The following is a 12,259-nucleotide window of genomic DNA, read 5'->3' as shown; positions in this document are numbered from 1 at the left end:
TTGTAACATTGTTCAACACAAGGGTTATATTACCACTAGTAATGCACAACAATGTCTGTCTCCATTTAATTTCTTAATAGAGCATGTTATTAAGCTGTTGGATTTTTGTCCATATAGTGAGTTTAACTTTTTTATTTCCTTTATGGAAATCAATATGTTTAAATTTTTAATTTTTTTCTTGGTTCAGTTTGGGTAAATTCTATTTCCCTAGAATATTATTTTATTTAAATTTTCAAGTTTTTATGGATTTTAACAAGGCAATCTCTGTGATTCTTTAATTTTCTGTGCATCTTATCATTTTTCCCTTTAATACTTATACCTCCTTTAAATATGTAAGATAAAGAATGATTTATATATTTTTACCATCCTCCTGTCCCCACTGAAGAATGATTTTTACTTTATTGGTTCAAAATTTTTCTTAGTTTATAATTCATTGATTTTTGTTTTTATCTTTATTATTTTTCCTTTGTTTTATCTTACTGTAATTTAAAAATAGAATTTATAATTAATTATTTTATTCTATTTTTAGATGAGTAGGTAGCTAAGGTTATTAACTTATTCTCTGAAACTGTTTTAGCTCATTTTTTAAAGTTCTGATGACTATATTTTCCTCACCTGTGTGTTTTAGAAGTTTCGTTACTTCAGTCTAGTTCTCTTTGAAGCCATAAGTGTTTAAGAAAAAAAATAATAATATTTAGAGGTGACATGGCCATTTTATCTTCTTTTGTAATTAGATTCTAGTTAAATTCTACTGTGATGGAAAAAGCTATCTGTTCTATTTTTATTTTTGGAATCTACTGAGGTTTTATTTGTGGCCCAATGCCGGGTCAATTTTTATGACTGTTTCATGGGAATTGAAATAAATTTCACTCTTTATTTCAGGGAAATAAATTTGATACATATCAACCAGGACCATTTCCACTTCATCAACTTTATCTCCTACCACTAAGGTATCTCTACTTCTCACTAAAGCTTACAAGATTTCTGCTTTATGAATAATGCTGCTAAGTTATCTGGTGAATAGGTGTTCATAAATCAAAACTCTTCAGTTTGAACAGGAAATTTAGTTATTACCAAGTGCCATTCTTTGTTTCATTTAATGCTTTGGAGCCTTAATTCCAACTTGTCTAGTCTTAATACTGTGATCCCTGCTTTGTTTACGTCTTAGTTACTCTGGTCAGTCTTTTTTTCTATTTCTATGAATCACTTTTAAAAGGTATGTTTCTTTGGTTTCTGGTGGTGGGTACTAAGGAGAGCACGTATTGCATGAAGCACCGGGTGTGGTGCATAAACAATGAATCTTGGAACACTGAAAAAATAAAATTAAATTAAAAAAAGAATTTGACTTTGCCTTGTGAAGCAATCTGAAAATCTTTTTTATCATATGTAATTTAAACACATTTACATTTTTTGATATTAGCAGATACATTTGGTTTGAATTATATTTTATGGTTTGTTTTTGCTTTTCTGTTTTTATAAAAGTATGTGGTTGACTGTTTTCTTTTTGTTTGTTCATAGTTCTGTAATTTATTAAGGTTTGAAGTTTTGTTTTGGTAGTTACTTCCATAATTGTAACATTCTGAGGCCTTCTACATTTTTAGGCACCTATTAGTTCCCAAACATGAGCTAAAAATAAATTGATATGATCATGCTATTAGTCAATAAAATCAAGAAAGCACTTTGTTTGTATTGCTAAATGTGTCTCTTACTTCTCATACGGTTTGTATCTTATTAATGTCCTTAATAAGAACTCCTGGGAAACAGCAATACTTCTGTTGCTTCACCATATTTTCCTTGAATGTCTGCATTTTCGCATTGTGGTCCTCATTCAGGGAGGTATTTATTTTATTATTATTGAAAAATAAATCCTGGCAAAATGTTGGTCTCAATTTCAATCTGCTCCCTGGCACTGTTTTTCTGGTAAGGATTTCTGTTTTTCTTATATTAAATTTATATCAATAATTTCCTATATCTTTTTATTATTTATATTTTAATCCATTTTATTCTACTGGATGAGCTCCTTAAGGGCTATTCTTGGTAATGGTGGGAATGGGGGCAGGATGCCCGGTCTAGTCTTCCAGATTTTACATTCAAAGGGCTTTCTTATTTTTACTACTACAGAGACAAACTGCTTCCTGAAATTATAGCTCATCTCTGCTTTACTTTTTTGTTTTTTGTTTGCGTTTTTTTTTTTGAGGATAACCTCATTTCCTCATTTCCCAAATCAAATTGAGCCCTGGAGGCCTTTTCCCTCCAGTCTTGTTTACCCCAGTTCCTGGTCTCATTCTGACAAACAAGAGAAATAGTTCACTAGAGGATGAGCGCCTCATCTTGGAGAAGGGTACCTGTTATTGGCAGTTCCTGAGATCTGCCAGCTGGGCCTTTGTTCCATCCCTCATGCTTCTTCTTGTTACTTCTTGGGCATCCTCTGCCTCATCTCAGCTGCTTTTGGGAGCCCTTTCAAAAATTTTGGAGTCTACAGATTATATGTGTCCCGATTGCACTGAAAATGAAATTTGTGCGATTTAATTAATTCTTCTGTGAGATTTACAGAAGTATTTATACTAGAATCCTGATTTAATTTTAAAACAGGGTGGGCGCACTAGCCCTTCAGAAGTACAGGTGAGGGACAAAGTAAAGAAGCCCTACAATTTTTAAAATGAAATGTTTCACCCACATCCTTATGAATAGTTGAAAACATGGGGAAAAGATGTGGGTAAACTTACATAATCTTCACCTTGGCTTTATGTTTTAAATCCTGGCTTCTTTCTCTTACACACAAAGTCTGGGCATCTCTGTCACACTGCTAGGGATATGTTTCTAGGTCTCTTTAGGACAGCTACATTGCTGAAATTGTACAGTCGCATTAGGGACAACGAGGCAGGTGCTTTGACATTATACGTAGCATCGTATTTGTGCAAGGTTTTACCTCACACAGTTTCACACTATTTTGATGTCCCCACCTGGTTATATGTGGACATAACTGTTGAATGCTGGGGAATAACTATGGGTAATAGGCTGTCCTTTTTAAAACACAAGTCATGATCCAGAGTCAATGAGCATTGCAGAGAATGGCTAAGCCACAACATGGAGAATGGTCTTTATTTCTGGGTATCCTGGAAGGTGTAAGCATTCCATGAGATTTGATATTTTCACTCACATGACTTTATACCATCAATATCACCATCTTCACATGTCAAGGACAAGGTTATCTGTGTTTAACTTTTATTATTATCTTCCAGTGTCACTTAGTGGCTTAGCAGTACTCTGGTAACATTTTTTTGCATTATTGTCCGCTGTGTTGAAGGCAGAAGTAGTTGGGGTATGGGTTGAGTATTTTTAAAAATTAAAATAAAGAGCACTTTCCAATATATAAAGTTCTGTGTTGTTGATACAAAAATGATAAATCATCTGCCTCACATTCAAATGGAGGTCAGCAGACCACCACTTGTTAAGTAATTATTATGTGGCAAATATTGGGCTAGGTATTTTATTTAGCTTTTTTTTTTTTTTTTTTTAAACAACTCTAGTATGTGGGCACTGTTAGTCCCATCTTACAGAGGAGACATCTGAGGCTCAATGAAAGGGTAGAGCCCAAACTTGGATCAATGACTCCTACTGCACTACACTGATTACATTTCAGTGGAGGGAACAAGCATGATTACAGTTCCCTGACATGAAAATGATGGGTTGGGACTGAAATCACACCAGGCAGCCTCAGGGTCCTAATTTAAGTATCTGTGCCAAGGTGTCATCTAAAATTAGGTCCTAAGATTATGGATACTATTTGAATTTCTGACTGCATCAGGAGGCTGAGAGTGGGCTGGAAGGGAAGTAGGCTTTGAGGATTAATCACTTTTCGGGTGCTTAATGCTAGGAAGATTAAAAACTAATAACCAAACATCTATATTATTAGGAGTGCATTATTTCTCACCAAGAAAATATGTAAGCCAACAGGTCTCCTACTAATTATTTAGGGGAAAGATTATAAAAATGTGTTCCATGCTTTTTATTCCCAGTGGCTGGTGCCATACTTTCTGACTTGGTAAAGTGTGGGAAATCAGATGCTCTTCTGCGCTACTTTGGTGGAGAATTCAATGCTTGTCACTGGTTTAGCTCTTTCTTATCAACTTCATTCTCATGGACTCACCAGGTCCATTATCTTACCATTTTACTATCATGGGCTTTTGTGTTGAATTCACTATATTCTTTTCCTCATATGCATTTTCTTTCAGCACAAGATATTTTTTTTTTTAAGGGAGAAAAGAAAACTCTTTATTTTTTTTCATTTTCAATTAAAAAAATTTTTTTAAAGATTTTTATTATTTGACAGAGAGAGATCACAAGTAGGCAGAGAGGCAGGCAGAGGTGGGGGGTGGGAAGCAGGCTCCCTGCTGAGCAGAGAGCCCCATGCGGGGCTCCATGCGGGGCTCAATCCCAGCACCCCGAGATCATGACCTGAGCTGAAGGCAGAGGCTTAACCTACTGAGTCACCCAGGTGCCCCTTATTATTATTATTATTATTATTTTTAAGAAAACTCTTCTTTAATGAAATACCAAAATAAGGAAGTAATACTTGGTATTAATAACTGGGGAAAATGCTGGTGGCTGAAGCTTTGTTAAGGAACAGCGTCAGCACAAGATATTTTGAAGTAGAACTTTGCAGTGTGTCATTTCCTATGTCACATGAAGATAATATGGCTGTGTAATTAAAAAGGTTAGCAACACTGACATTTCTGTGTTTGTGCTAGAATTATCTTGATATTACCAGGGATTAAAGAATGCTGCCACCTGCTAGGAACATATGCATATGTTTGAGCAAAGGTTAATGAGTCTGTTCAGAAAAATGATTCAGGTATGGGCTTAAGAGCAAGTTGGCACATTCTAAAGTAACAGAGCTGTATGTTCTGACCCAAAGTCAGTTTTGGGCCAATTTGAAGGTTCCTTTTTAGGGAGTTAATGGGTAGTAGAGTGGTTTGATTGATTATTTCAATCTTGAATATACAACAAATTTTCTCTGGCTTGACTAGCTGCTCCAACTTGCACATTTATGTGCAGTATTAATTCTGTGTCAAAGTAGTTGTATGTATTGTAGGAGAGCAAATGCCTCTTTAGCTTAATCTCTGTGTATTTGTCTTTGTATAGTACAGTGCTGTGTACAAAGATGGCAGCTGTTGTGGAGGTGTATACACAGTGACTTGGATTGTATTTATTTATTACATAAATACAGTAGATAAATTTGATATTACTTAATTACACTCAACACTGCATATCAATTCTCTATTCTCTGGAGGTCTTCTTCTTTTTTTTTTTTTTTTTTAAGATTTTATTTATATTTGACACACAGAGAGAGAGAGACCACAAGTAGGCTGAGAGGCAGGCAGAGAGAAGGGGAAGCAGACTCCCTGCAGAGCAGAGAGCCCAATGCGGGGCTCGATCCAGGACCCTGAGATCATGACCTGAGCTGAAGGCAGAGGCTTAAACCACTGAGCCACCCAGGCGCCCCTCTGGAGGTCTTCTTTAGTTAAATATTATGACCAATCTCTTGAGAATCTTCTAAATCTCTGAGCCTTTGTGAAAAATATTATTTTCAGATACCCATTTGTTGAGTGTTTTTTTCCTCTTTGATTTATAAAGAGTGGTGGTGCTTTTTTAAAAAAAATGTTCTCTGGACAAACAAGGCATCTTTCTCAAATCAAGATGGTGGCTTGACCTGAGGAAGCCCTTTCACCTCCCAGAAAAGTGGAATAGTGAAACTTGTCTCTCTCTTACTCAACAGCCTTACTTTAAGAAAGGACTTGTTAGTTTAAAAATAGTTATCTTTTATTCCCTGCCTGACAGGGCCTCTCTGCCTTCTTTCAAAAGCCAGCATTTACTGATGTTCTTTGATTGACACCCTCCTCAGCACTAAAATGGAAGAAGGAATGGGAGAATATTCCATTTTATTGACAGGTGCTGAGACCTTGTCAGGGACAATTGCTTAGCAACCTCTATGGTGCCACTTTTGGGAAAGGGGAAGAGAGGACAGACTTACATATAAATGAAAAGAAAGCATATGTGACAAAGGCCAACTATCATAAAACACTGACTATTTTTTTAACTAGTGCTTTAAGTTAGCAATGTAACCTGTAAAACCTGCACAAATTATCTTTTTCTTCCCTTTGGTTATTGGCTTACTGAAGATTGGAGATAGTGTCATGTGGGGAGTGAAAAGTAGCTTGTTCTGGGGAAGAGGGCTTGAGTTCCTAACTTGACTTTCATCCTGGCTGTTTGACTCAGTGTAGTCTTCTCCACATTCCTAAACTTCCTGGGTAAGACTGGGAAAATCACCCTTTGTTAAAATGAAAGAGGCTTATAATGCATGGGGAAGGGGCTTGAAAAGTATCTAGAGCTTGTAAAGTAAGAAACAACACTGGTTTGCATTTGAAAACATTTTCCAAAATGCCTCTGATCTTTTTAGTTCTGTGATATGGAGTAACTGTTATCTCCATATTCCAATTAATAATTATTAACACCATTTCTAGGTATGGAATTTTTCCACAGCTCCACTGAGGGTAGGCAGGGCTTGATCAAGTTGGCTGGTCCCAAGCCTGTGGCATTTCCACTCTTTTATCATTTTCTATTGCTACTTGTAATTATTTTTGTAATAAGATTATGTAAACTACCTCGCTCCGAATGATCTGTGGTAAATAACCAGTTTTTTTATAAAGAAAATTCTAATGTGTCATACATGGATATTTTTGTAGAATATAATACAAATGAAATAGTAGAGTCAATTTCCTGATTTGGACCAATGTGCAATGGTTAAGTAAGATATTATCATTGCGGGGGGCGGGTAGTGGAGCAAAGAGTACATGGAAACGCTGTGCTTTTTTCTAACTTTTGGTGAGTGAACTTCCTTCAAAATGTTATTAAGAATAAATTCTTGGAAAATAAAAATAAATACAAAATGTAATTCTTACATTTTAAATTATTAAAATCAACAGATATAAAATGACTCTGTCAAATTTCAACAGAAGTTTTTAAATGCCTACTCTCAATTTCTATATTTATTTTGTGGTGGGCCAGTGACAAACAGGTCCACTGACCACACCGGTGTGAATGTGAATGAAAATAAATTCTTCTTTGCTGAAATAAGTAATTCCCGAAGGATTTCTCAACCTCAATTTTCAGTCTGACTGCCCCAAACTTTGTCTGTGTCCAGTCAAGTATAGTGGAGTGGGGGAGGTAAAATTACATCAGGGCTCAACCTAAGCATTTAGTTCTTAGAGCAGCAGGGATGAAGAGAAATCCAAGATGTGGTCAATAAATGAGTCCATATGTGGCCATATCCAGAGATGCAAATGTGAGTCCCTGATGCAAACAGCTGTAGATTGCTGCCCTGAACTACCAGTTTATTAAAATAATATGAGTCAGAGAAGAGTGGCTATGGGAATTCAGAGAAGAGAAAACTTCTACATGGGGGAGATCACAGAATGTTTCTTGGAGTGGGTGGCATCTGAACAGCTTAAATGATCCTTGCAGTAACTGTAAGGTTTAATAAGAGATAAATGCAGAAAGCCATTGTCGGCTTGTGAACAGGTTGTTATTTTAGGAAGTCACTCTCTTAGTAGTGGGGAGGTTGGATTAGGGGTAGGGTGTGGTAAAGCTAAAGTCAAAGAGGCCAGTACTAAGGCTGGAGTGTGGGGAGGGATACCAGCATCCGAGAGGGTGGTTGTAGGATGGAGAAGGAAGTGGATGCAAGAGAAGTTTCAGGTGTAAAACAGAACATAGCCGCTGATTCGATGTGGGGCATTAATAGTGAGAGATTCAGGTAATAAAACAGGTTGGGGAGGAATAAGAATGAGTTTTGTTTCAGGGACGCCTGGGTGGCTCAGTGGGTTAAAGCCTCTGCCTTCAGCTCAGGTCATGATCCCAGGGTCCTAGGATCGAGCCCCACATAGGGCTCTCTGCTCGGCAGGGAGCCTGGTTCCCCCCCTCTCTCTGCCTGCTTCTCTGCCTACTTGTGATTTCTGTCTGTCAAATAAATAAAATCTTAAAAAAAAAAAAAGAATGAGTTTGTTTCAGTTATACTGTTTTTGACGGGCTGGTGTTGATTTGGGTGGTGATTCCCCCACATGGTCAGAAATATGGTTGTCAAAAAATCAGGAGTATGCATGCACCAACTTGGTATCATGAATAATGTTCCTTGAAAAGATACATCCATGGTCTAATCCCTGGTACTTGTGAATGTGACCTTATTGGGAAATAAGGTCTTTGAAGATGAAACTGAGTTAAGGACATTCAGATGAAATCATCCTGGATTTAGAATGATTACGTCCTTACAAGTATTCTTACAAGAGAAGAGACAGGGAGATTAGATACAGAGATACACGGAAGAGGCCACATGAGGACAAAGACGGAGATTGGAGTTATGCTGCCACAGGCTGAGGAACTCTAGGAGCCACCAGAAGCTGGACAAAGCTCTGGAGGATTCCCCACGGGAGACTGTGGTGCAAGTGAGTCGCACTGACACCTTGATTTCAGACTTTGGGCTGCCTGAAGCGTGAGAACAAACTTCTGTTGTTTTAAGTCACCCAGTTTGTGATAATTTATTGTGGCAGGCCCAGGAGACGAAGGCAGCACCTCTTCTGAGAGCTCAGTGGGTATTTTTCAAATGATGTTCCTGTGTTGTGACGTGGAGGGAAAATGAACCTATTTATTCATCTTTATTAGCGTCTTGTTTCTGGGTATTTTCAAGATGGTTTTTCTTGCAAGTCAGCAGAGGTGGGAATGAGATAGCTCAGAAAAATGAAGTCTAGGACACCTTAGCTAGTGTAAATGTGATTGAATTATAGGTTGATCTATACCCTAACCCATTTAATTCATTTAATTATTCCCTCCCTCCTTCCCTCCCTCCCTCCCTTCCTTCTTCCCTTTCTCTCTCTCTCTTCATTCTCTCTTCCCTTTCCTTCCTTCCTTTCTTTCCTTCTCCTGCTCCTCCTCTTCCTTCTCCTCCTCCTTCATCTTTTTCTTCCCTCTTTCCTCCACCCTCCTCCCCCTTCACTCCCTTTCTCTTTCTCTTTCTTTTTTACAGAATCTTTCTATATTGGAAGATTTCATGCCATAAAACTACAATTAATTAGATTTAAATTTATATTTCCATTTATTTTTTAATACTTAAATTATATATATATATGTATGTGTGTATGTGTGTGTGTGTTTGTGTGTGTATATATATATATATATATATATCTGATGTACAATGTTACATTAGTTCCAGAAGGTATACAACATACTGAATCGACAACTCTATATATTATGCTGTGCTCTCACCCATTTTTCCATTTCTAACTGTTAATTAGAATTTGTCACTTTGGAATAACCAATGTTACCCCATTCAAAAGTAATCAGAGCCCCATACACAGTCTTATTCAGTCTTATTCGGGTTAAAGATGTGATTTTTTTTGTCTCTTGGGTCTTTTGAGTATTGGAAAATAGTTTGCAGACCCCTCTAACTTCTTTCTACTGTCAATATTTGGTAGATGTGAGTTCCTAGAGAGCAGGGATCCTGTTTAGCTCACTAACACAGACTATGGCACAGGGTAGGTGAATCTCTTTGTGACTTTCGGAAGGCAGACAGCATAAAAAACAACTAATGCTTATTTGATCATATCCCTAGGAAAGAATATCTCTACCTAAACTGTCAAACAAAAGTCCTGGACATTTCTCTAATTGGACCAAATAGGGCACATATGTATCCTTGAACCAATTAGGCTGGCCATGAGTTACACCTGCAAGAAAGTTTTCACAGCTGGTTTAATGGTATCCAGGTCTGACTCCTAGGGATGAGGTAACTAAGCCCCATTTTGGTTTGCCAGTCCTTGGTTCAGACATTCACTAGACTGGGTTATGTTAGCCTGGGAAGACTGAGCACAATAAATAGGGTTATATTTGTGTCTAAGTGAATTGCACTTGGTCATATCCTTTAGTTATATTATATAATACATAATTTCAAAAGGGATGGTGTGTAACTGACCCGAATGAGGAAGTTCCAAGATTCCTTCAGACTAGCTGAACTGAAGAACAGTTCTAACCTTACTTATGGAGGGAGGAAATCGGCTATCTAGATGTCTGATGTGGCTTTGCTCTCAACTTATTATCTGTAGCTATAATAAACAATAATTGTTTAGAATTATTGTAACCAGGAAGCTTACAATGTCTTTGAAGAATACTGTTGATCTTGGTTGTATTGTTTAAATTTTTTTTTTTATGATTGAGTGTAGTTGACATACAATGTTATATTAATTTCAGGTGTACAGCACAGTGACTAAACAGTTTTACACATTATGTAATGCTCATCACGGTAAGTATAGTTACCATCCACTGTACAATGTCTTGTACAGTCACTGCACAATGTCTTATGCTTTACTTTTCATCTCCTTGACATTTATTTTATAACTTGAAGTTGGTACTTCTTAATGCCCTTCACCTATTTCACCCATCCCCACAGCGCCCTCTCCCCTGGCAACCACCAATTCATTTTTTACCCTTTTGACTTCCTTTTGCATCCCTCAATTTGCAAACTTTGTTTGCTTTGCCCCCAAGCCAAAGTCGATGTTTGTTTTTACTCAGTGGATCTGAGTCAGCTGTTGACATTTGCCAGTTCAGTGGTAACCCGTAGCTAACTGGCCCAAGGCCAATCCTGAACTCTTCCTGGGGCTGAGACTGGGGCTAGCCCCACTGAAACTCCATCGGTTCTACAGTGGATCGTGGCCAGCACTGACGCTGGGAGAGGCTATTACAATCTCCACTCATTTTCATTTTCTGTTCAACTTCTGATGGATATTCACTTGCTGTTGTAGTGACCACCAATGTTTTCCTTTGGCAAATGAGAAGACTAGGAGATCACACTTTTCCAATTGAAACCGTTTATCAAACACAGATTATTTGCTTATATAAAAATACTTGAAGGTGCAAGAAATGTTCCTGGAGCCAGTTTGCTAAGGGAAGTTGGTTTGATTTCTGCTTCATGGAGATTCAGGGCTCTCTGAATAGCTCATAGCTGAGATGGACAAGGAAGGATTAAAGGTTTGATGCCAACCGTTTTTCAGGCATGGTGCTCCTTTCTTAGATGTTTCATGCATATTGTAGTTATATATGTACAATTCCATTTAAGATCTTATGCTGCTGACATGCAAGTTGAAAGCCACTACTCCAATCTTAGCTCTGTGACCTTGAAAAAAAAAATCCCCTTTGGTTCTCAGTTTCCTTTACTTGTAAAGTGAGGGTGCTGGATCAGAAGTTCTTGAAGTTTACTTCTTTGCTCAGGAGTCCATGATTTTGTGACTTTTGTCTTTGGCTAAAGTGGTGCTTATTAGTTGTATGAAAACTGACTACGTTACTACCTTAGAAGTTATTGATTCAGCATGGCTTCCCCATCTTAGTGAGTTTTCAGCTGGCTAATGCCACACGACACTCATAAAATGCCAGCATTGCTAGTGTGCAATGGAGTTAACAGTGTGAGATTTGCTAAGTGTTTTTATGTGATCAGTGTGAAAGCAATCACATCTCCAGAGTGAGAAAGGTCAGTGCCCTGTAGCTGCCAACCTTCACCACACTAAGGGGGACGTGAAGGGGACTGCCACCTGCCGAACACAAATCAGGCTACAGAATGGATACCTTCTGCCGATGCAGTCTAATAGCTCTGGATGTCAAATGATATTATTTCGGGAGACTGTTAAGCCCCTTTCTCAGTGCACAGCAGTGTATAAATCCCCTCATCTCATTTGATTAATCTGAGTGACTATAGAATATTTTATTAGGCACAGAAAACATGACTGCAATGTGGTAGTCTGTAGCATTACTGAGCACGGAAATTCTTTTAAGTCCTGACTTTTTGCCCTGTCTCTAGCTTGCTAAAAAAGGGGGGGGGAACCCCTTCTTTGTCTCAGTGAATTAGTATCCTATATGAAATAATGTTAGTGAATATATACATAAATAATATAAAAAAAGGATTATACAGTGAATCACAACCCCTATAGGGTCAGATTGCTCCCATCCTAAAGAGAAGACTGCTTCTTTCTCTGTCTTTCACTACTTACATGTTAAGCCCAGGAGCACAGACCAGTGCTTGGCAGGAAGGAGACCATAATACTAAAAGTGGTTGTATCTATCTAGCTGGTGAGATTACAAGTGATTTTTTAAAATTGTTATGTTTTTATATCTTATACCTTTTTATGGCAGGCGCATACTATATTATAATATAATAAGAAATATA

At 37.6% G+C, this 12,259-nt stretch overlaps 1 long non-coding RNA gene across 1 annotated transcript; it reads left to right on the top strand.

The window, feature by feature from the left end:
- Nucleotides 1-879: 879 nt before the first annotated feature.
- Nucleotides 880-4,241, top strand: LOC125086818 (uncharacterized). The gene is made up of 3 exons (XR_007123270.1): nucleotides 880-950; nucleotides 3,531-3,587; nucleotides 4,020-4,241. It is a non-coding gene; the product is annotated as an uncharacterized LOC125086818 (long non-coding RNA).
- Nucleotides 4,242-12,259: the final 8,018 nt, after the last annotated feature.

The sequence above is a fragment of the Lutra lutra genome, chromosome 1 (assembly GCF_902655055.1).
Source record: "Lutra lutra chromosome 1, mLutLut1.2, whole genome shotgun sequence".
NCBI classification, from domain to species: domain Eukaryota; kingdom Metazoa; phylum Chordata; class Mammalia; order Carnivora; family Mustelidae; genus Lutra; species Lutra lutra.
Note: the sequence above shows the minus strand (reverse complement) of the source record. Positions and strands in the feature narration are given on the sequence as shown.